We start from the raw sequence: 27,796 nt of genomic DNA, 5'->3' as shown, positions 1-27,796 counted from the left end.
TGACAGTTTCACACAAATTTATTGAAAGAAGTCTTAAAAATTCAATAGTCAGTTGCACTTCCACGTAAGTTTTGACATTCTTTAACTAATTTGTGGAATGCTGCGTATTAGATGATGGATATCTTTCTGTGGTAGGTTCTCTTAGGCTAATGTTACCTCGTGAAGTAGACGTTGTACATCCAGTATAAGATGTGGCAACCGACTCAGCCTTCTACCTGTCACATCCCAGACATGTTCAAAAGGCGATAAGTGTGATGATCTTACGGGTCATGAAAGAAGAATTGTAGAATGTAGAATGAGTGAGAGGGGATTAATCACTGCGACCTTAAAGACCTATTATGTCCCCCTTCCTTGTGTTATAACTCATCATACAGTCTATAACCCATCATACATTTTCTTGTTGTAGGGGGGACAGGGTATGTCCCATCCTCCTTTGACAACAGATGTTCTTCCTCCGAGGGTATACACCTTTCCACAGTTGGAGTTTGGCCCTTCGTGCCTTTCACAGTCGAGGAGCTTGTGAGGTGGAGGCTGGTGCATCTGTCTCCATTTTCTCCACCTCTTTAACTTGGTCTCTCCTTAGACCTAATACCGGTGTTGTCCTGTATCCATAATAGAGGATATATCCCTTTTTTTCTATTGCCTCCTTGGATTTGAGGTCAATTCCTATTGTGAGGACCTGACCATGACCCTCCTCCCTCGAGTTGATGAATCGCCAACTCGATGTCCTAACATTGGAGTTCTGAGCCTGGATAAAGGCTCAACAGGTAGGTGGTGTCTTTCCCCTTGCTCCTCGATAGAAAGACAGTGATAGGCGCCCCTTTTGGTATGTTTTCTCTCTTCACTGCAACCAGTCCCGGCCCTTGTCAATTTTTAAACTTTGCGATTTCCAACCGATCCGCCGATTCTTGAGATACTCAATCTATGAGGATCATGCATACCCGAAAGTGTATCCCCGCAAAACGCAGCTGACCCACATTTTGTAGATCGTTGTATTGGTCACTACTTCGTCCAGTATCGCCTCTTTTAGAGCCATTTGCTGATCGGTGGTCAGTGCAACCTCTGGGTAATCCTTTGGTAATACCACCATTTTCACTTGTCCAGCAAAAGCGGCAAAGCTGGTGATACGTCCCTGCTTGCCTCTCGGTGTTGAACGGCTTTCCTTCCTGGTTTTTTTCTCTCCTTGCCGAAACAGAGGTGAGAGGTTATCTCTTGCCGTTAGGTGGTGATGCGCCAGGCTGTTTCTTGATTCCTTTACTGTCCACTTTATGGAAGAAGGGTTACATTAGCTTGTCGGAGGAAGTTTTTAGTAACTGCAACGGTATGTAGTCTGGCATTGTCGTCGTATCCAACCTTGCAGGGTGGGATTGCAGTGCGCCGTCGCTCACATAGCCTACCAAATTTGGTGGTGATCGGGCGACATCACCTTTTGACATTTCTTACGTCAAAACTAACTGTCACAGTGTCATGTATCGTACACGGTCAAGTTGGCCTTGGTCCAATCTACCAGCAAACCAAATTTCATTTAAATCGTACGATTTTTTCGCCATTGGTGATGGGGTTTCATAATGCACAAAACGTCATCAAAATATCATGAAAAGATGTGTTTTTTTTGCACCAACTAAACTACTCAAAACAACTATCCCATATATTCTAAAAAAATATTAATTTGAAAAACAAGACATTTTGAATTCCCTGACTTACGATTTTAAATAGTATAGATACTGTGAAGGGAAATTCGATACAATAAACTTATGCCTTGACCTGTAATTTTTAGTCGGCCGACTATTTAGTTGCAAAAGTGAAAACAATACATACTTATGAAGTCGATCAGCTGACTATTACATTGCATGTGAGCGCGGTTCCATAAGAATATGTCGATAACAAATATGCAACTAAATTGTCGGCCGATTAAAAATTGCCTATCAACGTATCGCCTAAGACATGTAATCAAATATTGGGCCGATCGGCTCCATAAGAATGTATTGTTTATGCATGAAGAAATATGTAATAAATTACTTTTATTCAAATATGCGATAATTGTTTTGAGTAGTGTATATTGCGAGTTTCAGCCCCCTAGTTCACATAAGGCCCGAGATACGACGCTCCAAAGACCCATCTCAACTTCCTCATTGGCATAACATTTTTTCTATTGTTACCACTTTTCGATATCACTGGCGTGTCATCTCACTAGCTCGTGTGTCACGGCCTTGAATTCATACTTTCAACGCGCGTGAAGAAGTTTCACTTCAAAAATAATAAAATAAAATCTGATTATTTTTAATTAAATAAATGTTGGTATGTTAAAATACTTGACTGGGATAAAAATGTTATCGTTTACTACATTTCATGTAAGCAATCAACCGACAAAACGTTATAAATATAACTAAGCAGATACTGGGTGTTGCAATTTCTATGTCACATAGTATAATATTAGTTTGTTTAGAAATTGGGCTAACACCAGACTAATAGTAATATTTGTTCAACTGACTGTTTTACAATATAATAACTTTGTTTCATAAATATTCTAACCAAGAATAACTGTTCCAACTTGTTCTGATATTCTGGCTAACTTTTTCAATCTTCCAATATTGTAGACATTTGTATTTAACTTATAAATTTAAAATAAGTTGAATTATTCAGTGAAAATATCTAATGAAATTATGAGACTATTGGGTTAAAAATGGCTCCCTAAAAAGCATATTCTACATTACTTGCTATTGCCAACCCCCCCCCCCCAATTCCTGTGTCCGCCCCTGCCTATTCATACAAATAAAAAAGATACAATTCTATGCCTAATAAGATTTTGTTGGCAAAGCAGATTACTGTTTCTTTTGCATAATAGATTTTGCTCTACTCGGATGGTCATTAAGAAAAATCACTACCATAATTGTAAAATAATAAAATTAACAACACTGAAATAATTTAAATATAGTTTTGGTGATTTAAAATCTAGGCAAAATTGGTTTCAACGCTTGAATATTTCTTTATCTTTCAAATCTCAAAAAGGTAATAAAAAAGAATATTTTTTTTATAAATTCACAGGTGTATTTCTTAAATTATAATTGCAAATCACTTCGCCAGAAGAAATCTGAATGAAGATACGCTAGGCATGTCAGTTCTTATTGTAATATGTATGTCTATTAGAAACTTCTCGAATCGCATCACGGAACTGACACACGACTCACGACCTCATCCGCAAAAAGAGTAACTACACGAAATAAAAATTAAATAAGAATTTGAAGGAGAAATCAATGACGTCGATGGCATCTTTGCTCTCATTTAAACTATAAAAAGTGTACATCAGAATAGGCAGAGAATTAGAATTGCTCAATATATTATAATAAGTTATTTATCATACTTAGTGTGTATATCTGAGACATGAAACATACTACGGCTGGCAAATTTCGATAGTTGGGTAAGATTTTGTTGTGTACGAAGAGTACGGTCAATACGAACTTAGCTTCGTTAAGATGTACATCAAAGACGGAAGGCAAGTACTTTTCCCAATCGCTGGCAAGCCGAGAATCGTGAAGATCTACCAATGTGCTGTTTGGGCTGCAGCCCAGGGCCCCGAGGAGGTTACAAGGGGCCCCTCAGGCCCCAAGTGAAAAACAATAGACCCATAGGTGGGAACTGTTGAATCGTGAAGATTTTGCCAATGTGATCGCCAACCTCCACGAAAGAGACGGCACGTAAAGAAGAAGAATAATAATATATCATTATAGAAACAGTTTTTTGATATGGCTATTAGTTGAGTACTTATGTAGGCCCCTAAGTAGTTTCAGCCCAGGGCCCCACAAATTCACGATCCGCCCCTGTGGCAAGCGCAAACCTTCTGCATTGTTGCGAATTAATAAATTATCAGGGTGCGTTTATGTTACTAAGCAATATAGATGTGCGTTTTGTTTTTTGTAAGTAATAAATAATACCACTGACATTAAGACGTCATCGTAGATAAATCGCAATTTTTTAACGATAAAATAGTGAATTATCAACCAGCAAGTCAGATTTTAAAGAAAAATGATTCAGGAAGATCTTCTGCAAGAAATTATTAACCAGGCAGAGGCGGCTACAACACAAATAGTGCCAGAAATGTCTCGTGGCGTATATGATAGGAAATTCAAGGCGTTTGAAGTTGAAGAGTGGATGAAAGCAAGATGAAAGTAAAACATGTCAAAGGTATAAACGAAACTATCTTGCTTGCTTACTTGTTTGAACTACAGAAGAAATTTGTTCCATCATTCTTATGGACTAAGTATTAAATTATTATTATTTTTAGTATTAATTTCATTTAATGTTAATATTAATTTAAATAAATAATTGAATTAGTAATTTATGAATAAAGTTTAATAATTTCTATAAAATGGTGTGGCTTTGAAGTTATAACACACTAGTTTGTTATAACTTCAAAAACTGACGCGTGTGTTATTTATTTTATATGCATGTATATGTCGTAGTCACATAGTGTATTCCGTCTTTTCATGAAGATCCTAGGTCACTTCATGAAGCGTCGGTTAGGTTAGCAGTTTAGTTATGTTATTAGGTTAGTTTTTTTCATTAAGTGACTAGGACATTCATGAAAAGACGGAATACACTATGAGACTACGACACATGCATGTGAGTAATGTCTGTATAAGTAGTGGCTGTTGGACAAAATAATTTACTCTGCCCCTATGTACAGGGTTTAAAAAGATATTTAGTATTATACCTATATTTCATATCAATTAAGCTTTTAGTTACGTAATCGAGGGCGCGATTTTTAAATTTATTGTTGCCAACGATGGACATATTTGACGCAGTGCTGACTAACTGGAATTTAAATTTCGCGCTGGGGATTCAAGTGGTAGCTCTGCTGTAACAAACGTCAAGTTGCCGCATTTATTTATTTGTTTCCTGACATTGCCGTTCGTTTTGACACTTTAGTTTAAATTAGTTTTGTATTACGAGTTTTTGGTTTAAATAAATAGTGTTGTGATACTTTAAGCTTGACAATGTTTAATAGCAGACCTTGCAGTCGAACACTGTTCTTTTGGAAACGTCTTTTAGTGCGAAGTGTACAGTGTACAAGGTAGCTTACTAGCCGTAAAAAAACTCATCGCAACTTTATTAGAATGTTTTAACCATCTTAAAAAAGGATCTTTAAAAAAATAAAAATATAAAGGTGCGTTTCATTATAAAATGTGAAGTTATAAATGTTGCTTAAATTTCTGATCGTTTTTTGATTATTTTTATTAGACTCTCTGGCTGTTCAGGTGAAACCCTACAACTCCAGCATTTAAAGTTTTTGTCGTATCCAATAGGTAAGCCTGCAGAAGTCGCACTGGATAAATTTTAAAGAAAAGTATTTACTTTTAAAGAAAAGTATCCAATTTGTCCAGTGAGACTTTTGAGGATCTTTTACAGGGTGTTTCCAAAGGGAAACATGTTCTTTCCTTTCAGATTACTTTATATAGTACTAAGATATGAGTAAATATATTTCGGTAATTTGAGAGATATTATTAAATAAATTAAAAAAATATATATTTTTCAACCTTCCTTTTCCAAAAAATGTTTAGATACATATACAAAAACTATATTAGGTATTTACTGTATAGATGGTCTATACTTACTTTTCTATAAATATTGTAATCGTAAATCATACAGAATGCTCAAAATTCTAGGCCAATTTTTGTAGAATGCAAAATAATTTTTCTTCGTTTTTTTTTAAATGGAACACCCTGCATATTATTTTTTTTATTAGATGGAGAGTTAAAAAATGAAGATTTTTTGTATTTAACACGCAGTATTCTTTCATATGGCTCTTTCAACGGTAAAATACGAACGAAAAATCATTGGGTGGGTTTGATAAAAATTTACTTTGGAAAATGCTATGTGAAATATAAAACCGCGAATATCTGCAAAACCGTTAAAAATTTTGAAATACTTTATATACAAAAATTGTTTATTTTTTAATTCTCCATCTATTGAAAAAAATGATATGCAAGGTGTTAAAAAAATTTAAAAATTTAAAAAGAAATTAAATTTAACCGTTTAAAAAAACGAAGAAAAATTATTTTATATTTTTAAGTTTGGCGTAGAATTTTGATCATCCTATATGTATAATTTACGATAACCATATTTATAGCAAAGTTAAGTACAGACCATCTAAAGTAAATACCTAATATAATTTTGATTTCAGGAGAGTTCTTGTATTTTTAGTAATTTTTTAACAAAGGCTGAAAAATATATATTTTTTATTTATTTATTAATACCTCTGAAACTAATCGAAATATATTTACTCATATCTTAAAGCCAAAAATGCAATAATATATTGGGTGTTCCAATCCCCAATCCACAAACACTTCCAAAAAAAAATCCCAATCCACTCACACTTTTTTGATTCACCCTATAAAAGTTACAATATTTACCTGAAATACATCCTAGTACATACTTTAGGTTTACACTTAAACAACATTTTCAAGTTTTTTATTCTAGAAGCTAGAAGATACAGATGCCCAACGCACTATTGCCGGACCCTGTATAATTTACTTCTGTTCTGCATATCACTTTTTGCATAAAATTCAAAATTAGTGAGGAAGTTAGAGTTTCATATTACATTATAATCCGGATATCATATGTATACCGGGTGCGTCTCAAAAGTGACTCACCCCTATAACTTTTTTACGTTTTTAGTTTAAAAAACCAGATTTGGTATGTTAGTATATGACATACATTGACGTATTCATTTGTTTTCGGTCATTTCCTGCTTCCTGTTTCCTTCCTGGAAATGACTACAACTTTTGATTTTTAAATGGCACCCTCGGTATTTTGTTACTTTATTCGATAGAAAATGACATTCTGAATAGAATGACATATCATATGTCAACTTTTGACATTTGCGACTATGGTTTATTTGAAATTATAACATGCGGTTCTTAACGAAAAGTTGACTCAAATACCAAGTGTGTGATATCAAATTATTCGTAAAAAATGCTTTTTCCAAATATGCTCATGAGCCACGCTCGTTCCATTTGAAAAAATTGAGATATAATTAAAAATGCGATTTGGGTATCTTTTAACCGGTCAGGACATGATACTAAAAACATTAGACTCTCAAATCTATTTTTCCAAGGCTCCTTGATTAAAAATTAGTGTTTTTAACATAACCATCGCGCATTGAAATTTAAAATATGATTTTTTATTAAGCGAAAATGTAAAAACTTGACATATGATATGTCATTCTATTCAGAATGTCATTTTCGAATAAAGTAAAAAAATACCGAGGGTGTCATTTAAAAATCAAAAGTTGTAGTCATTTCCGGTGAAACAGAAAGTGGCCAAAAACAATTGAGTTTGTCGATCAATCCTAATTTATGTCATATACTAACATACCAAATCTCGATTTTTTATTTAAAAAAATAAAAAAGTTATAGGGGTGAGCCACTTTTGAGGCGCACCCGGTATTTGAATTGAATACCTATTTGACATATGCAAATTGGTATCACCTCTAGTTAAATCGAAAGTGCAAGAAAATATAGAACATTTTAATACGAAAGTATGAAAATGTCTCCGAAATATCCTTACAATATAATATTGTAAGTATGTTAGTAGATATAAATTAAATTAATATGTTAATTATAAGATTATAATTATGCCAAGTAGAAGAATATTTATTTGTATTAGTTAGTAGAATATCTCGAATATTCAAAATTATAAATTACTATTATAATTTATTTTAATAATACATTTTGTATTGTATAATAATATAATATATTATAGGTTAGCATTTAGTAAACTTTCTTCTGGTAATACTATACTAAATAATATAATTAATGATAGAAAAAATAGCGAACACTATTTATCATGTAATAAACTTTTACTTTCGTGTACAACTCCAAATTTAAATAATAAGAAATTTTATTTGGTATGTGGAATCAATGAAGTATTGAAGAATTGATTAAGAAAAATTATGCCGTCAAGGTTATAGACTGAAATAAATAAGTAAAATAACTAAATCTAACTGCACCTTATTCCAAATTGTTTATAATTGTTCTCCTTGCCAATTTTCGGTTAGCACTGAATGTAGAAATTAACACCGAAGACTAAATCTTAAAAATAACTTCACCGGAACACTTATTTCTGCAGCACTCAGATATGAACTAGCCGTACTATTACCTCGTTTAATAGTAATTATCAATAACTTGCAATTTTGTCCCCAAAGAAAAAACATAAAACTGTCACTTTCACAAAACAGTTGTTAAACAAGCAACTGGCGCTGTTCTCCGCAGCCGGCGCGGCCGTTGATCAAGAAAATAATAATGACCTATAATAGCCAAAGTTTTGCGTTCGCATCTAATATATTTATGATTTATATCACTACATAGAGATTTTTTTATATTTTACATATACGTAGGAATATTATAAATGAGTGTTACACCGTGCTTAAACCTTCGACTTCGTAAAAGTACTGATCTGTAAAGATTTTCCTTGCTCATGTGCGCGATATACGTAAAGAAAAGTGAATAGGGTCATTAAAGAGATGGCATACTCATATTGAATGTGTAAGAAGAAAGTAAGGTAAAGGATGTTCATGCTACATGTAGCGGATAAATACATATTCAGTGATTATCGAAAATAATTTATGTTTGTTTTGCTTTTAGTTTAAGCTAGATTTTACTTTATTTACTCTTATTCCCTTTATCCATTTACTTACTATTATTTTCTTTATGGTTGGAACATAAGGTTGTGTTAAGTTATCTTACTCTAAACTTAAAAAGTGACACTCTTTTTTCATTATAATTGTAATTTGAACATTCACATTTTTTTTTCTATTATACAGGGTGTCCCATTGTATGACGTACCCAGGTATGACATAGAACTACTACGTATTTTTAGAATCAAAATAAGTTCATTGGACAGAATTTACCGAGCAATTCACCTCAACAAACCTCTATCACAGATTAGGTATACTATATGTATACAGATAAAAATCTTATCCCTAATTCGTGGTACGAAAATTGTTTTTTATGATGATAAGCAAACGAGTAAAATTTCCTATGGGAAAAAATAACTCGCGTAAAATAAGAATAAACAGCGTAATAGAGAGATATAGGTAAACCGAATGGCGTGCATGGAGGTTAATAACGACAGGTGTTATTTCCTTTACGTGAGGTGGTATTAACTCTCTCCATTTATAGTTATCGGATCGAAAAGAATTCTGTTCGCGTCGCGTCCGCTATTTAAACTTAACCTAACTTTGAATTTAAAACTTTGAAATTGTTTTGTTTACTAGGTATTTTAAAACTGAAGGGCTAAAGTGCTTATTTCCAGTGCTTTTATTGTTCAATGTCTGCCAGTGGGTTTAAAACTTTGACCTATAATAGCCAACAAATTCTCTTAGAAGGGCTAAGTCGTCATCTGCTGTAAACCTAAGCCTCTTTATATTTTCTTTAATATTCGAAGAGGTGGAATCCATATTTTGGACCATATTTATTTAATTAAAAAACGCTTGGTGTAATTGATCCGCAAATTACGTCAGGCGGTAACGTTATTAGCGGCCGTTGCGTTAAAAATTGACTCGCGCATATCGTAACTGTCAAAATAAGGTACGCGTAAATACTGCATGACGCTATTCGGTTTACCGATATCTCTCTAATAACTGGGCCGTTCAGGCGCTGTGCACAATTTTAGAGGCCATAAGTGGGCGTGCTATGTGCGCAAAATAGTAACCTAACCTAAGAACCTAACTAGTGCCCGATTCCGAAAATTGGAACCACGAAAAACTATAAAGAAAAAAAAAAGTTTGTAATCTGTATAATCTGTGTCTCTATCAGTGCTTCTTTTGTCCGTTAGAGGGCATCAAACTTTAAATAAATAAACACATTTTTCAGATACTCTAAGAACCGTTATTCCGATTTGAAAGAGATTTTGGGTGTCTATATGTCTATATTTTGCTAAGTGGTTTAACATTGTTAAGTGTTTAGTTTGGTATATATATATATATATAATATATATATATATATATATATATATATATATATATATATATATATATATATATATATATATATATATATATATATATATATATATATATATATATATATTAAACAAAGGAAGTTATCGTGGAAACTATAAAAAACGAAGAAAGAAATTTATTGGGCAAGTCCACAGAAAGATTAGTCATGATACATGACTAAAACATGACTACCCGTAGACACTCAGTGTTTCTGCCTTCCGGCTTCATCAATACGGGAGGAATCAGCAACGATGAACTAGCGATCCTGAAAAAAGAGAAAGAAAAGGAGAAGCAAACGAGGCACAAAAAATATATTAATATATAAATAGGCCGGGATATAAAGAAACCAAACTAAACAACTCAGAGGCAGCGTGGCTCCGGTTGGAAAATGAACATGCCGATGTAATTCCCGAAATGGCCAAAAGTGTCATTGCTGAGAGCGATGTGAGAAAAGCACATAACTGGAAAGCAGTAGGGCGAGACCATATTCATAACTATTAGTGGAAATATTTGACGATAACGAAAATATTAAGTCGTCAAATTAACGGCCTCATCAGGGCCATGTAAGTGAAATATTAAAATTCTTTTTTCTATATATTTTTGGTAATTCCTTGTTGAAATTACACCATCCTGTATCGGTTATAAAACCCTCCGTCTCGGGAAAGAAGACGCCACTGCGCAGCCAAATTGTTGATAATCCATAGATTTAGTAATGATAATCTCTTACTTGCAGTTGTAAGCCTGTTAGGATATTTCCCGTGCAACGGTTTCGCTTTCCAAATTTCAGTTCTCTCATGTCGTGTAGGTATATTTTTGTAGTTGTACTTATTAAGTTGGAGAGCACTATATTTATCTACAACGGACACTGTTTTGTGGAAATTAGAGTTGATCCTTGTTTCTCCAAAATATTTTATAAGACCATTAACTTGTGAGCCATATGTAATAATTTAATGTTTAACAGTCCTCTGCCCCCTTGTTTGCGTTCAAGATAGAGTCTTTCGGTACAAGCTCTCGGGTGATGTTTTCTATGTTTGGTAAGTTGTACTCTTATACCTCTGTCTAGTGCATCTAGGTCAGTCGGGGACCATTTTATAACACCGAATGAACATGATATTGAGGGATAGCCATGAATTTATTGATTTTATGGTGTTTTTGCCATTGAGCTCAGTTTTTAATATTTTTTGTACACGCCATTTTAATTTTCTCTCAAATTCCTTCTTAGATTTTTTTTGATTGATGACTAACTGTTATTCATAGCCTAAGTACTTATATGAATCTTCATTTAAGTACCGTAGATGGTTTTGTTCATTTATATTTTCATAACTTCTGGCTTACCCTTTTGTGCTACTAACTTTGCATATTTGTCCATCCCCAACTTCATTTTGATATCGTTGGTAAAATCATTCGTTATTTTTAATCACCGAATGAACATGGTATTGAGGGGATAGCCCATGAATTTATTGCTTTTATGGTGTTTTTGCCATTGAGCTCAGTTTTTAATATTTTTTGTACACGCCATTTTAATTTTCTCTCAAATTCCTTCTTAGATTTTTTTTGATTGATGACTAACTGTTGTTCATAGCCTAAGTACTTATATGAATCTTCATTTAAGTTCATTTGTCCATCCCCAATTTCATTTTGATATCGTTGGTAAAATCATTCGTTATTTCTAATAACCTATTAAGTTCATTTTTTTATTTTGAATAGAGTTTTAAATCATCCATATAAAATAAATGGCTTACATTATAACTGTTATCTCCATTATGAATATTATACCCCAAGCCAGATTGTTGGAGCATTCTAGACAGAGGGTTCAAGCTCAATATAAACCACAGCGGTCTCAGCGAGTCGCACTGGAAAATACCACTGCTTATTTTTATATCTCTAGTTAGAAGTGACTTATTCCCAAAGTTAATATACACAACTTTGTTTTCCAATTACTCATTGAGTTTTGTAGAAATTGATTATATTTTTGTCTATTTTGTATAGCTTTAACACCTCCAACAACCAGGAATGTGGCACGCTGTCAAAAGCCTTTTCATAGTCTATCCAGGCTACGGCAATATTTCGATTTCGTTGTTTCGCATCCCGTGTAATTATTGTGTCGATTACCAGCTGTTCTTTACATCCTTGCGTACGTTTGCGACTTCCTTTTTGTTCTTCGGTTAAGATATTGTTATTGTTTAGATGTTCGCTATTTTTTTCTGCTATAATCGATGTTATTATTTTATATATTGTAGGCATACAAGTTATGGGCCTGTATTTCTTAACGTTTTTGGTATCTACATCTTTGGGTATCATACAAGTTATACCTTCAGTGGTAAATCCCGGGAGGCTCCCACCATCGTTAATGAGCCCCACAGAATATACTAACGAAAAAGAAGCCCAAGTTCCTTGTAATAAATCGGAAATAGAACCGATTTAGTACAAGGAACTTGGGCTTCTTTTTCGTTAGTAATGGTATTTTCGCTGGTAATCGACACAATAATTACACGGGATGCGAAACAACGAAATCGAAATATTGCCGTAGCCTGGATAGACTATGAAAAGGCTTTTGACAGCGTGCCACATTCCTGGTTGTTGGAGGTGTTAAAGCTATACAAAATAGACAAAAATATAATCAAATTTCTACAAAACTCAATGAGTAATTGGAAAACAAAGTTGTGTATATTAACTTTGGGAATAAGTCACTTCTAACTAGAGATATAAAAATAAGCAGTGGTATTTTCCAGTGCGACTCGCTGAGACCGCTGTGGTTTATATTGAGCTTGAACCCTCTGTCTAGAATGCTCCAACAATCTGGCTTGGGGTATAATATTCATAATGGAGATAACAGTTATAATGTAAGCCATTTATTTTATATGGATGATTTAAAACTCTATTCAAAATAAAAAAATGAACTTAATAGGTTATTAAAAATAACGAATGATTTTACCAACGATATCAAAATGAAATTGGGGATGGACAAATGAACTTAAATGAAGATTCATATAAGTACTTAGGCTATGAACAACAGTTAGTCATCAATCAAAAAAAATCTAAGAAGGAATTTGAGAGAAAATTAAAATGGCGTGTACAAAAAATATTAAAAACTGAGCTCAATGGCAAAAAACACCATAAAAGCAATAAATTCATGGGCTATCCCCTCATCACCATGTTCATTCGGTGATTAAAATAACGAATGATTTTGCCAACGATATCAAAATGAAGTTGGGGATGGACAAATATGCAAAGTTAGTAGCACAAAAGGGTAAGCCAGAAGTTATAAAAATATAAATGAACAAAACCATCTACGGTACTTAAATGAAGATTCATATAAGTACTTAGGCTATGAACAACAGTTAGTCATCAATCAAAAAAAATCTAAGAAGGAATTTGAGAGAAAATTAAAATGGCGTGTACAAAAAATATTAAAAACTGAGCTCAATGGCAAAAACACCATAAAATCAATAAATTCATGGGCTATCCCCTCAATATCATGTTCATTCGGTGTTATAAAATGGTCCCCGACTGACCTAGATGCACTAGACAGAGGTATAAGAGTACAACTTACCAAACATAGAAAACATCACCCGAGAGCTTGTACCGAAAGACTCTATCTTGAACGCAAACAAGGGGGCAGAGGACTGTTAAACATTAAATTATTACATATGGCTCACAAGTTAATGGTCTTATAAAATATTTTGGAGAAACAAGGATCAACTCTAATTTCCACAAAACAGTGTCCGTTGTAGATAAATATAGTGCTCTCCAACTTAATAAGTACAACTACAAAAATATACTTACACGACATGAGAGAACTGAAATTTGGAAAGCGAAACCGTTGCACGGAAAATATTCTAACAGCACCTAACAGGCTTACAACTGCAAGTAAGAGATTATCATTACTAAATCTATGGATTATCAACAATTTGGCTGCGCAGTGGCGTCTTCTTTCCCGAGACGGAGAGTTTTATAATCGATACAGGATGGTGTAATTTCAACAAGGAATTACCAAAAATATATAGAAAAAAGAACATATCATAGCAGAGAACATATCATAGCAGGATGTCCAGCTATTGCCGCTACTGAATACACTAAAAGACACAACTTGACAGCAGCGATACTACACCAAGAATTAGCTTTGAAGACCAAATTAAAAAGTGAAAAAGAACTATATTATAAATATATACCTCGACCTGTAGCTGAGAATAGTGAATACCTTCTCTACTGGGACACATCAATCATCACAGATAAAACCATTGCCGCAAATCGCCCAGATATTACCTTAGTTGATAAAAAAAAAGTTGGTTATTTTATCGATATTTTACATCCTAACGACAACAACTTAGAACAAAAGGACAGAGAGAAGATTACTAAATACCAGGAGCTCGCTGAAGAATATAAACAGATACATCAACTTAAAAAAATGATAGTAATACCGTTGGTAATATCGGCTACTGGCTCTTTTAGTAAAGAGTTTTTGGCGTACCTAGAAAAAACTAAACTATTTGATCAAAGACTTTCTGAGTTACTCCAAAAATCGGTAATATTAGAGACCTGCAGAATAGTAAGAAAAGTTTTGAACGTCAGCGAATAGATAATACTGGCCCGACTTACTTACCTTGCACCTATTACTTTTGCGGAGATTTGGTCTATTTGACTCCTCCTGCAAAAAATACCCTGAAATGGGGAAATTAAAAAAAAATAGTTTATTGTTCTACAAAATATAAATACAATACATATTTGTACTGCAAAAAAAAATGTTGTTAAACAAAAGGCCTTTCAGGATATCAAATCCTATATCTATTCATCAAATAAGTACAAAGTTACACTAGCTGTTGTAACGTTTAAATACTTTAATAGATCGAAAAATAATTGTAAGATATAACATTTAACACATATCCCTAATATCTATTCATCTATTACAATATTGAACCGTTTTGTGAAGTTATTTCGTGTGAATCCAGTACACTTCTAAATGGTAGAAATTTATTTTGAAATTGTGAAGTGCCAGAAATCCGATATTTGAATACATTTCATTCGCAAACTCTAATGCAGAACTAGTTTCTTCTGATGTCAGGTTATATTTTTTTTCCCGAGGATTAATCAATGTCAAAAAATAAGCTGGAGTCAAGGCTATTTTATACCTTTTTTGAAACAACTGAATGTTGATCAAGGTAGTAGAATGTAGAATGTTTAGGAGGGGAGTTAATCATCTAGACCTTATAGATCTATTGTGTGTTCCCCTTTCTTGAGTTATAACGAGTTATAACTCATCATACAGTCTCAGGGCTTTAACAAAAGCCAATATCTGAGACGGCTCCACAGAGGCCAGCTCTCCATCCTCGACATCAGACGTACCAAAGTTCATGGCACAAATGGTCGTCGTCTCGGCGCACTCAGTGATAAGGTGTTCTGGTGTTTCCCCATTTTCCCCACAAAATCTGCATTCGCCGTTGTTTCTCAGCTTCAGCCTACTGAAGTGTTCGTTGAGGAGACAGTGTCCTGTTAGAAACCCCGTGACAATCCGAAGATTGTTTTTACTTAAATCAAGGAAAACCTTTGATTTTTCTCGGTCGTAAGTTTTGAGGAACTTTTTCGAGTATCTTAGACCGTTGGAGGATTCCAAGTTACCCAAGAAACTCATTCCAAGTTACGGATGGAGTCTTCCAGATTCTTCAGTTCCGCTTTCAGTTGGTTCCCGTTTGGAAAACAGAACGGTTCTAGTTCAGTTAATGGAGTTGTTCGCTCCTTTCCTAGCTAGATCATTTGCTTTTTCATTGCCTTCTATCTCTTGCTGAGCAAGCACCCAGAGTAGGAGGACTTTATTTTCCGTTATTAGTTGCCTAATTTATTGACCTTCTCTAGGCATTCTTTGACCAACTTCGAATTGATGGTTACTGAGTTGATCGCGTTAAGTGCTGCTTGACTATCGGATAGGATGACAATTTCCTGTTTTCGATAGTTCCTATCTAAGATAAATTGTACGCATCCTTCGATAGCGTAAATTTCTGCCTGAAGGATACTGGGGTAGGTGCCCATTGGTTCGGAGTATTTAGTTTTCGGCCCAAATACTCCTATCCCTGTCCCTGCTTTGGTTTTGGAATCATCAGTATACCACGTGATGGTATGGTCTTTTATATACTGAGTAAGCGTTTCTTTCTTCCAATCCTTTTTATTACTCAATACTACAGTGAGGTGTTTCTCAAAGTTGTAAATTTGTGGTATGTTATCCACTGGGAATTGGATTGATCAAGGTAACTTCCGCCTTTCCTAATTTATCTTCTAGTTCATTCCGAATTTCTACCGACATTTGTTCTGCAATAAGTACTTTGCACTTTGACCATTAGATAATACGAATTTTATCCTCCCCGACTTAAGACATGAATATTTCCAAAAAAAAAATACCTTTGATCTAAGCAGTCGATTTTCTTTCGGAAATAGGAGCATCGGCAAAATTAACAGAATAAAATACATCGGTGACCGATGTGGAAAAACGACACACGCCGTAGAAATGTTAATATTGTCAATATCAGAGAGTGACAAAGATTTGCCATTCATTTAGGGTAGGAATTTAAATAGAAAATAGATTAAAATAAAAAATAATCCGAATAAAATAAAAAAAAAATTTAAAAAAATCATGGATTTTGCACCCTAAAAAACGCATAGTAAATATCGCATAGTTTTTGAAATTGGAATTTTAAATTGGAAAATTCATTTTTCCAAAGCCTAACCCAAGCCTAACCTAACCTAACATATACAGGGAATTCATATATTCCGTGAACATAGAACAACTATACGTATTTTCTGAATCAAAATAAGTTAATTGCATATAATTTACCTTTATACAGAATGTCCCAGAAATAAGTGCAAGTATTTTAAGGGGTGGTAGATCTCGATAAAAAAACATATTTTCTCTTTATCGTTTTTCAAATAAGTCCAAAATAACGGAGTTATTTTACATTGAAAAGTTCCAAAAAAAATGATTTTTTGCTAATATAGGCTAATATTTTGAGAACCACTGGATCTTTTCTGGATTTTCTTTCTTGCAAATTTAATCTAATACCTATATGTTGTCATATTATCAAGGAATTATGTTTTTTAACAAAAAACTAAAAAAAAATCTAAAAAAAATTTCAAAAATTTTCGAATTTTCAAAATTTTTTTTTCGGGAAAAAAACCTCATAGGCGTGTTTCTGGGGTTGAACTAAACAACGAATTAAAATACTTGCACTTATTTCTGGGACACCCTGTATAAAAGTGCTTTTTGTTTGTCCGTTATTTAGTCTATTCTACAACTCATTCTATTCTGAGACCTACAGTGTTAGATAGTGTTTGAAATAAATATTTTTTCAAACGGAATCTTATATTTTAGATATGTATTTCCTGAATTATAATTATTGAAATTACTATTTCTCCTTTTAACATTAATGTCATTTTAGTATGTGTACTTATGTGCTAGTTTTGTAGTTTAAACAAGAAATTTTTATTACATAAAAATAAATATGCAATAGAAATCGTAATTACGTTATTATACATAATCGTGTGTTATAAATAATTTAACACCAATTAACATTTTCGATTAAAGCATTACTTTGGCTTTGCCTTAAGAAATGGCTTTACCAATCAATTATTTGTCATTGTATGTTATATTTATATAATTCAGTTGCTTTAAATATTATGTGAAACCATTAAAAATAAAGCAAAATCTTTTTGACTACCTGCAGTCTAGTGAGAAGCCTTACATAACTTCCCGTTACGACTGGTTAGAATGTGGAAGTAATTTTTCTAAAATTTGAGAATTTATCTATTATTATTATTGCAGACAACTTGAAAGAGGTAAAATGAATAATCTAAACATTTAATTGCATCTTGAAAAATGTCTGGACATTTCACTACTGTTTTTTTTTCAAGAAATAGACCTGTCACAAAGGTTATTTAATTTCTTCTCATTATGATCTAATCAGTTGCATATAATTTATATTAATTAATATTTAAAATACAATAAAATAGTAATAGAATTTAAATTGAGTGATTTTGACTACTTAATACTAATGTAATCTTGATTGATTACCTAATATAATTAAAAAAATATAAAGTTTAATTTGGTGTCAATTAATTTTAATTTCACAGTAGATTCTATGCGATGCCATAATATAGCTTGAGAAGAAAGTATTCTCATATTATTTTCTATATGTTTATTCATATTATTTTCTATATTGTTTTTTTCTATTATTTATCGCTAGTTTTTTTTGCTATTTGAACTTTATTATTTTTAATTTTAGTTCGTTTTTAGTTAGGCATTTTTGTTCGAGTTATTAATAAATATTATGCTTGTATATCGAATTAATAATAACTGCTAAAAAACTTTTTTAATCACGTAAAATTTTTCGTGTACGGTTCTTAGTAAAAAATTCAAAATATATAGGGTGTCCCATAAATAAGTATTTTAACTGGTAGTCTAGTTCAACCCCAGAAACACGCCTATGAAGTTTTTTTCACGAAAAAAAATTTTTTTTGGAAATTTTTTTAGTTTTAATTTAAAAAAATAATTTCTTGATAATATGGCAGCATAGGTAGTCGATTCAATTTACGAGAAAGAAAATCCAGAAAAGATCCAGTGGTTCTCAAAATTTTAGCAAAAATATATTTTTTTTTTTGGAAATTTTCAAAGTAAAATAACTCCGTTATTTTGGATTTCATTCAGTATTTGGACTTGAAAAACGATAAAGAAAAAATATGTTTCTTTTATCGAGATCTACCACCCCTTAAAATACTGGCACTGATTTCTGGGACACCCTGTATATGCAAATATATATATTTTTAAATTGCATTAAGAAATATTACAGAAAAACGAATGGAAGTTTTTAGTTTGCACATTTTAAAACTCGAAATATACAGGGTGTGTTTCCTAAGATGTTCTCTATGGGTATCTCGGAAACTACTTTAGAGTCGGTTAAATGGGGAAAGAATTGCAGTTTTGTGGAGTCATAAATATGCGCCTTTCAGATTTTTGAAAAAGTTCATGGCTTACTAGATATTTCGAAAAAAAAACAAATTTCGGCTATTTTAAAAATTGTCTATAATTCCATTATAATCTTTTTTAGACAAAAAGTTTTCAGATAAAAGTTGTAGGTAATCACATCCTTAATGAGATTGTGTCCTCCGCTTTTTTCTAAAGCCTGTCATTTTTGACATATGATACAAACAAATGTTTTTTTTTAATGGGAACCATAGTTGGCTATAACTTCACAAAAAGCGCCATTTTTTAAGCTTTTCAGCGATATAAGCTATAATATGTTTTTTTCGAAAAATTACTGAGTTATAGCCAATTCTTATAATTTTAAAACAATTTCACTTAGTTAGCCATGGAAACAAGTTCAATCGCCGTTGTTCTCAGAAATATGAAGCTGTTACATCCAAACTTTGTAAATTGAAATAAACAAAAATTGTAAATATGAATTTTTCAAGTGAAGAAAAGCGTGTAGATACTCGCGCATCAATAGAGTGGTTCCAACCGATTTCAACATGACTATCATTATGACCCCCCCCCCCCTTATAATGAAAGAATTGTTAAAAATTATTTATATCATAATTATGCAAACTCAAGAATAGGAGGAGGTGGACCGATTGCATGGGCATCCTCGATCTCCTGACCTATCCATTTTAGATTTTTTATGCTGTATGGTTAACAATAAGGTTTACAAAAAAACTTATGAATTAAGAGAGACACTCGAAGTGGCAATGGCGGTACGAGAAGTTTAATTAAGTCGACCGGTCCTTCTGTTAGAATAGATAGTAATTCAGTTTTAAAAATATGCAACTTAAAAACTGTTCATTGTTTATTTTCAAAGTTTTAGCACAGCTTACAGAATAATTTTGAATTTTTTTTACTTAAGCTGTGGTTTTAGTTTGGGTAATATAAATTGTAAAGAACCGTTTAATAATATATTCTGACTTTTTCTAAGTTACAAATCATACACAGAATAAGAATACCATGCAATCTAAGTGAAATTAGTCAAGAAAGATAAGAATTGGTTATAACTAAAATTAACTTTTTTGACATGTTTTGAAAACCGTTCTCTAAAAAACGCAACATTCACCGGTCAACGTATTCTTGAAAATGTATGGTCAAGAAAAGTTGAACCAATAATCCTACACGCTTTTCTTCATTTCTATTTATAATTTTTGTTTATTTTAATTTACAAAATTTGGATGTGACAGCTTCACATTTCTGAGAGCAAAGACGATTAAACTTGTTTTCATGGCTAACTAAGTGAAATTGTTTAAAAATTATAAGAATTGGCTATACAGTACGTCTGTCCGTTATGTAGCTACGAGGAATCCGTGAGAGGGGAAACGATATTCTCTCAATATTTTTCGTAAAAAATAGACGACGCGTCCCATCAATAAAAATTCAACAAATTTGCAAGTAGCCAATAAAATGAGTGGGCGGAGCGATTTGCGGTGACGTACTCGTCAAGTCGACGTATAAAATATATTACTGTTTATTTAAATGTTTTTTGTCCGCATTCCTTTCATAGACACAGATCCAGCACACGAACTGTACATCTGCTGGATCTGTGTCTATGAAAGGAATGCGGACAAAAAACATTTAAATAAACAGCAATATATTTTATACGTCGACTTGACGAGTACGTCACCGCAAATCGCTCCGCCTACTTATTTTATTGGCTACTTGCAAATTTGTCGAATTTTTATTGATGAGACGCGTCATCTAATTTTTTACGAAAAACATCGAGAGAATATCGTTTCCCCTCTCACGGATACCCCGTAGCTACAGAACGGACAGACGTACTGTAGTTATTAAAAATTAAAGAAATATGCCTTGCGCTCCAAGATATTTGTCCCCTCACCCAAAAATGGTCATATTGTTTTTATAAAGATATCAAAAAATACGTGTATACATCATAAGAAAAATTATATTGATATGCCATTTGAGAATAATTATCATATGGCGATAATTTACAAAGATGCCCATTTAGACAGATTTAGAAGTATAAAGAAAAGTTTAGATGGCAAACCTTTCTCAAATAGTGCCGTTCGGACTCTCAACGATAAATATCATAAAAATGTTTAACCAACAAACCTCAATGGACAGTACTACTTAACCTTTAACAACCACGATATCTTCAACTCTTGTATCTATACTAATATATAAAATCCTTAAGTGACTGACATACTGATTAATCACCATCCTGCTCAAACCACTCAACGTAAGAAGCTCAATCTTGGTATACAGGTTCATTCTAGAGTGTAGAGGTTCGATAAGAAGGGATTTTTCGAAATTCCAGTTTCAAGAGGGTGAAACCACCCCTCAAATATTACAATATTTTTTATTTAAAAAACGGCCAAGTTTCCGAAAAAACGCTTAAACACGTATATTTTATTTTGTTTTTTTACATATTTTAAATTTTTTTAAAAATGTATACAGGGTGTTTCTAAAAAGCTGGTCATTGATTAATCACGATCCTGCTTAAAGCTCTTGACGTAAAAAGCTGATTTTTGGAAAACAGATTGACTTTAGGGTGTAGAGGTTCGGTAAGAAGGGATTTTTCGAAACTCGAATTGTAAGGGGGTGAAACTATCCCTCAAATATTAAAATATATTTATTTAAAAACCGATGAGTTTTTCGGAAAAACTCTTAAATACGTATATTTTATTTTGTTATTTTACATATTTTAAGATTTTTTATAAATTTATACAGGGTGTTTCATCAAATATGACCATTAAGTAATCACGATTCTGCTTAAACTACTTGACGTTTAAAGCTAATTTTTGGCAAACGGTTTGACTGTGGGGTGTAGAGGTTCGATAAGGAGGGGTTTCTCGAATCTCAAATTCCAAGAAGGTGAAAACGCTCCTCAAATATTACAATATTTGTTATTTAAAAAACGGTTAGTCTTTCGGGAAAACACTTGGACAAGCACAATTTATTTGTTTTTTTTACATATTTTGAAATTTTTTAAAAAATCATACAGGGTGTTAAAAAAAATTGGGTAATTTCTTAAACACGATTCTGCTTAAACTGCTTGACGTAAAAAGCTTATTTTTGGCAAACGGATTTTTCGAAAGTCAAATTCCAACGAGATGAAACTACCCCTCAAATATTACCAAGTTATATAATAATATCGCCATATTATTTTTCCTCATGCTGACATAAATGTGAGAAAATTTTATCCAGTTTGTATGTTAAGGGAAATTCTTGCTTTGCTTTATTATCACCATTACAAATGATTAATTCAATGCGAACGAAGTCGCTGGTACACGCTAGTATAATATATTTTTAAATTGTATTAAGAAATATTACAGAAAAACGAATGAAAGTTTTTAGTTTACACATTTTAAAACTCAAAATAAATATACAGCAGAAGATAAATATTGGAAAACAATATGTCGAATTTATATCGGATTTGTCTTTTTGTATCTTAATGAAACCTTCCTTCTGTTCATCACTAATGGCTAAAGATGACATTTCATATATGCTCTGGAAATGCCTTATTTCTAAACATTATTTACATATTATAACTAATAGCAATCAATTTTACAAGGTACAAATACCATGTCATAGTATAATTTTATTGGTACACTATTAATCACATGCATATTGCTATTAATCACATGCATATGAACCAATCAATAAGTACAACAAAAATAGGTTACTATTTGATTTAGATCAGCCAAGGCAAATTAATTATAATTATGGACTTTACAATTTTACACTTGTAATATTTAATTTATATGCTTTACAAAACTCTATTGAAATACATGAAGCAACAGATGCGACAAAATTAATTATACTATTATTGTAGTTATTAAAAATTAAAGTAATATGCCTTGCGCTCCAAGATATTTATTTCCTCACCCAAAAATGGTCATATTGTTTTTATAAGGATATCAAAAAATACGTGTATACAACATAAGAAAAATTATATTGATAGATATGCTATTTGAGAATAATTATCATGGCGATAATTTACAAAGATGCCCATTTAGACACATTTAGAAGTATAAAGAAAAGTTTAGATGGCAAACCTTTCTCAAATAGTGCCGTTCGGACTCTCAACGATAAATATCATAAAAATGTTTAACCAACAAACATTTAATATGACAAAATTAAATTGTTACACGTGTTTCGCTCATACGAGCATCATCAGACAAATTTACAGATAAGGTCACACCACACACGTTACATCATATTAAAACAACATTGGTTGTTTTTGTCTGTAAATTTGTCCGATGATGCTCGTATGAGCGAAACACGTGTAACAATTTAATTTTATCATATTAAATGTTGAGACCGAGACTTAGACTTAGAGTTAGAGTTTTATTGCTTTGGCTTTTATATTATTACAAACCAGGTCTCTTTGAGTTCAATGGACGCCTTTTTTAAATCTTATAATAACCATAGACCATACGTCTTCATCCACGAATCATAGTTCAGCTTTCTCCATTCATGGTTTTCATGTACTTTGCACAATATTTGCTTTAACTTGCGGTTAGTGCACCAAAAAATTGAAAAAAGTGAGGATAACTTATCGTCTACCTTCCGGCAGAGACTTTTGGAACGTGTCTGCCAAAGTCTACAGGAACCATTTAAAACCATTTTTCAACACTTGAAAAAAGATCCTCCGATTTATCTAATTGGACTGGGCTAGTAGGTCCTGTGATAGTGGTAAAACTATTTTTAAAATAGCCCCATAAAAAAGGTTAGACTAGATAAATCAGGAGCGTTTAAGTATTCTATTAATTGGTGAATCCGCACTGTAGTCACAAACTAATAGAATCTTATCAGTTCTCTCTGATGTAGGATAAGTTTCCAGGTTTGGTAAATTTCTGATTTTTTCTTGTTTTAACTGACACAAAAGAAGAAAAACACTATAATTAATTACCAGTATGTATGGAAACAGTTTATAGACTTTATAAAAGATAGAACCTACATTTTGTTTGCGAACATCTCAATCTCGGCACTGGCCAATATTTTGACCGATTGGGCATTTAATATGAAAAGGAAAAACGGCCAAGACTATAAGGATTTTACGGTAAAAACTATTTGGAATGTAAAAGCCAAGCTATTAATGGAAAAGTACCAAAAAGAATATAATATTAAATTTAATCCTTTTACTGACACCGAATTTAAAATATCACGGGAGGCAAAAAGTGCCAAAAGGAAGGAATTGCAGATGGACCCTCTAAAAAGAAAAGAAAGCTCTAAGGCACTCAAATACGAAGAATTCAAATTGATGGTACGAAATTGTAATGAAGAATGTCCCGATGGTTAGCAAAAAAAATTGTTATGTCATTTTTAATTCCTAATATTATAAGTTCTGTTTCATTTTATTGCTTCGTTTTTAAATAGATTTTTTTTAATATGTTCAAATAAATGTTTTAAAAAAATCTATATATTTTCACTTGCATTTTCATGTTTTTTATTCGGGAAATATTCTACCGAATTACACTCGTGCATCAAAATTAACGTGATAATTTTTCATTTAAGCATGCTGTCAATAAAAAACAGCATTCGTTTATATTCATATTTTGGGCACTTGGGCAATTACTTCCCAAAATCTTTGTTTGAGGGGTAGGCTATCTTATAGTATTTTGAAGAGACATGAATTCCACGCATATCAGAATAATATACTGGGTATTTCATTTAAATTAAAATTGTAACTTGGTTTTAACCTAGTCTAGAATTAACCTAGTAGAATTAAATTATCCTAACTTAATCCTCCTAAGTTAATTTAAAAATTGTCCTTTATTTTTATAAAATGCGTGGGTAAAAAATTCGGTGACGAGTTAATTTTGTCAACATTTTTTAAAATATTTTTTGAAATTTTTTTGCTGCATTCACCATTTTGTCAACATTTTTTTTTGTTATTATTTATACACTAATAAATACCTATAATATTTTCGTTTTAGTTTGGGCTAAAACACATTAAGTAAAAAGAGATACAATCCAGTGAAAATATAATTAAATTTAAGTTAAATGTAATAAACATTATATTGTACAGTGTCCACCATAAAGTTGGATCCATATGGATGTTTTTTTTTATATTAGAGTTTTATATTAGAGCTAAAATATTTAAAAGAAATTTTTGAAAAATTGGTTAAATTATTATTATTTAAAAAAAAGTGACTAACAAAATTATGTTTCAACTTTGACTTGGTGCATTTTGCAAGTTTTTTTTCAAACTCTAATACCAAAAAAGACCGTCCATATGGATTCAACTTTATGGCGAACACTGTAATTATTGAATGGCTTCCCCGAAAAACATTGTAACGGACATTTTTTTTCAAAATAGAGATTTCAGTGAAATAAGGTTGTAATTTTCACAGCGTTTTATATATTATATACCTGGTGCGTCTCAAAAGTGACTCACTCCCTATAACTTTTTTATTTATTCAGACAAAACAACGAAATTTGGTATGTTATATTATGACATAAATTGTGATTGATTGACGTATTCAATTGTTTTCGGTCACTTCCGGTTTCACCGAAAATTACTACAACTTTCGATTTTTAAGTGGCACCCTCGGTATTTTCTTACTTTATTTGATAGAAAATGACACTCTGAATCGAATGACATGTCATATGTCAATTTTTGACATAATCACTCAAAAACAAATTCTATTTTAAATTTCAATCTAGAGTGCCATGTCTGTGTTAAAAACACTAATTTTTAATCAAGAAGCCTTGGAAAAATAAATTGGATCGTCTAATGTTTTAGTGTCTTGTCCTGGCCGGTTAAAAGAAGCCCAAATCGTATTTTTAACCATATCTCAATTTTTTCAAATGGAACGAGGGTGGCTCATTAGCATATTTGGAAAAAGCATTTTTTACGAATAATTTGATACCACACACTTGGTATTTTGAGTCAATTGTCGTTGTGAACCGCATGTTACAATTTCAAATAAACCATATGCCAAAATATCAAAAGTTGACATATGATATGTCATTCGATTCAGAGAGTCATTTTCTATCGAATAAAGTAAAAAAATTCCGAAGGTGCCATTTAAAAATCGAAAGTTGTAGTTATTTCCGGTGAAACACGAAGTGACAGAAAACAATTGGATACGTCAATCAATTCCAATTTATGTCATATACTAACTTACCAAATATCGTTCTTTTATCTGAAAAAAATAAAAAAGTTATAGGGGTGAGCCACTTTTGAGACGCACCCGGTATATATAGCGTTATTTCCTCGGTTTTTTCCACTGAAATTTCGATATTGAAAATTGTTGTTTACAACGGAGAAGCCATTCAATTATTATTCAATTATTACATTAATTGGTGCTTGTCAGATATAACACCCTCCGAATTTTGTACTTTTTTTTATATCACTCGAAAGCATACATCGAAATAAGTATTTCAAGCCAAAAAAAAGTGTGGATGATCCATAATTTAATGAAAAAATAAACATCTAATTATTGCTACAACAGGCTACTTTCTATGCGAAAACTCCTCCAAATTTTGTCGGCGTTGCCAGATTCATTCATTTCTTCTTGAAAGGTTCATTAAAAAAACACGTGCTGGTCGGAAGAAAACTCGCGTTAAGAACAGATTATAAATTATTTTAAAATCAAGAAAATGTTGGGTTTTATATTAGTTTTAATTTTATTCTTATCTTCTCTCTTTCTATCTGTTTTATATTAATGCAGACAAACCACGCAGAACCACAATAAAAACTGTTTATTATTAAATAATTCGTACAAAAAAACAATTAACAAAGTAAATTTAACATTCTGAAAAGACAACTTATTTTCGTCTCGTTTTCGACTATCGACTATTATATTACATAGATACGTAGATCTAGATAGATCATAGAGGGCGACATCTAACCTGAAAATTTCCTTATTTATTATTTATTTATTTTACTTAACACCTTCTCCAAATTTTTAGGTTAGAAATCGTTTAACAGTTAACAATAAAGATTTTAAATACAAAGCACAATTTTAAATGTTTTTCTTTAAACATACATAAATTGTCCTTTAAAATAATCAAACTTGATTCTTCCTAGAGGCTTCGTAAAGATATCTGCTACTTGTCTTTCTGTTGCACAATATTTTAAAGTTACTGTACCTTCATGCACTTTTTCGTTTATAAAATGAAAGCGTACATCGATGTGCTTACTCCGACGATTAAATTGTCCATTTTTAATTATTGTTATTGCACTTTGGTTGTCTATATTTAACTCAATTTTTATGTCTTTTCCAGTTAGTTCTTCAATCACTGATTTTAAAAACAAAAGTTCTTTAACACAATCTGCAGCTGCGATATATTCAGCTTCAGTGCTAGATAATGACACTATCGGTTGTTTCCTAGAACACCATGATATAGGTCCATCACAAAAAAATATTATGTAGCCAGTAGTACTTTTACGAGTCTCAGTATCACCAGCAAAGTCTGAATCACAATACGCAATTAGTTTTTCACAGTCTGAGTCCTTTTTAAAACATATTCCATTGCATTTCTTGTTCACCAAGTATCGAAATATTCGTTTTATATTCACCACATCTTGATTTGTAGGATTCTCCATTCTTCTACTGCAAAAATTAACAGCATAGGATATATCAGGTCTTGTTTTATTTGTTAGGTATAGCAGGCTTCCAACTGCTTCTCTGTAGGGGTAATTTACTTCTGTATTTGATGCTTTTGGATCAATATCATTAGAAACCATGGGTGTAACTGCAGGTTTTGAATTTTTCATGTTAAATTTTTCCAGTGTTGTCTGAACATACTTATCTTGGTTTAAAGTTATCATGTCGGACTGTCTTTTAATTTCAATTCCTAAA

General features: G+C 32.1%; 1 protein-coding gene across 1 annotated transcript in view; it reads right to left on the bottom strand.

Annotated features, from left to right (window-relative positions):
- LOC115885704 overlaps positions 1-8,337 on the bottom strand; it is a 73,821-nt gene extending 65,484 nt beyond the window's left edge. The window contains exon 1 of the mRNA XM_030904689.1: positions 8,009-8,337. The gene's annotated coding sequence lies outside the window, so the exon portion shown is untranslated. The remainder of the gene's footprint in view (positions 1-8,008) is intronic.
- Positions 8,338-27,796: the final 19,459 nt, after the last annotated feature.

This window comes from Sitophilus oryzae, unplaced genomic scaffold, assembly GCF_002938485.1.
Source record: "Sitophilus oryzae breed Bouriz unplaced genomic scaffold, Soryzae_2.0 scaffold_41_pilon_pilon, whole genome shotgun sequence".
NCBI lineage: Eukaryota > Metazoa > Arthropoda > Insecta > Coleoptera > Curculionidae > Sitophilus > Sitophilus oryzae.
The sequence above is the reverse complement of the archived record's forward strand: the minus strand, read 5'-3'. Positions and strand labels throughout refer to the sequence as shown.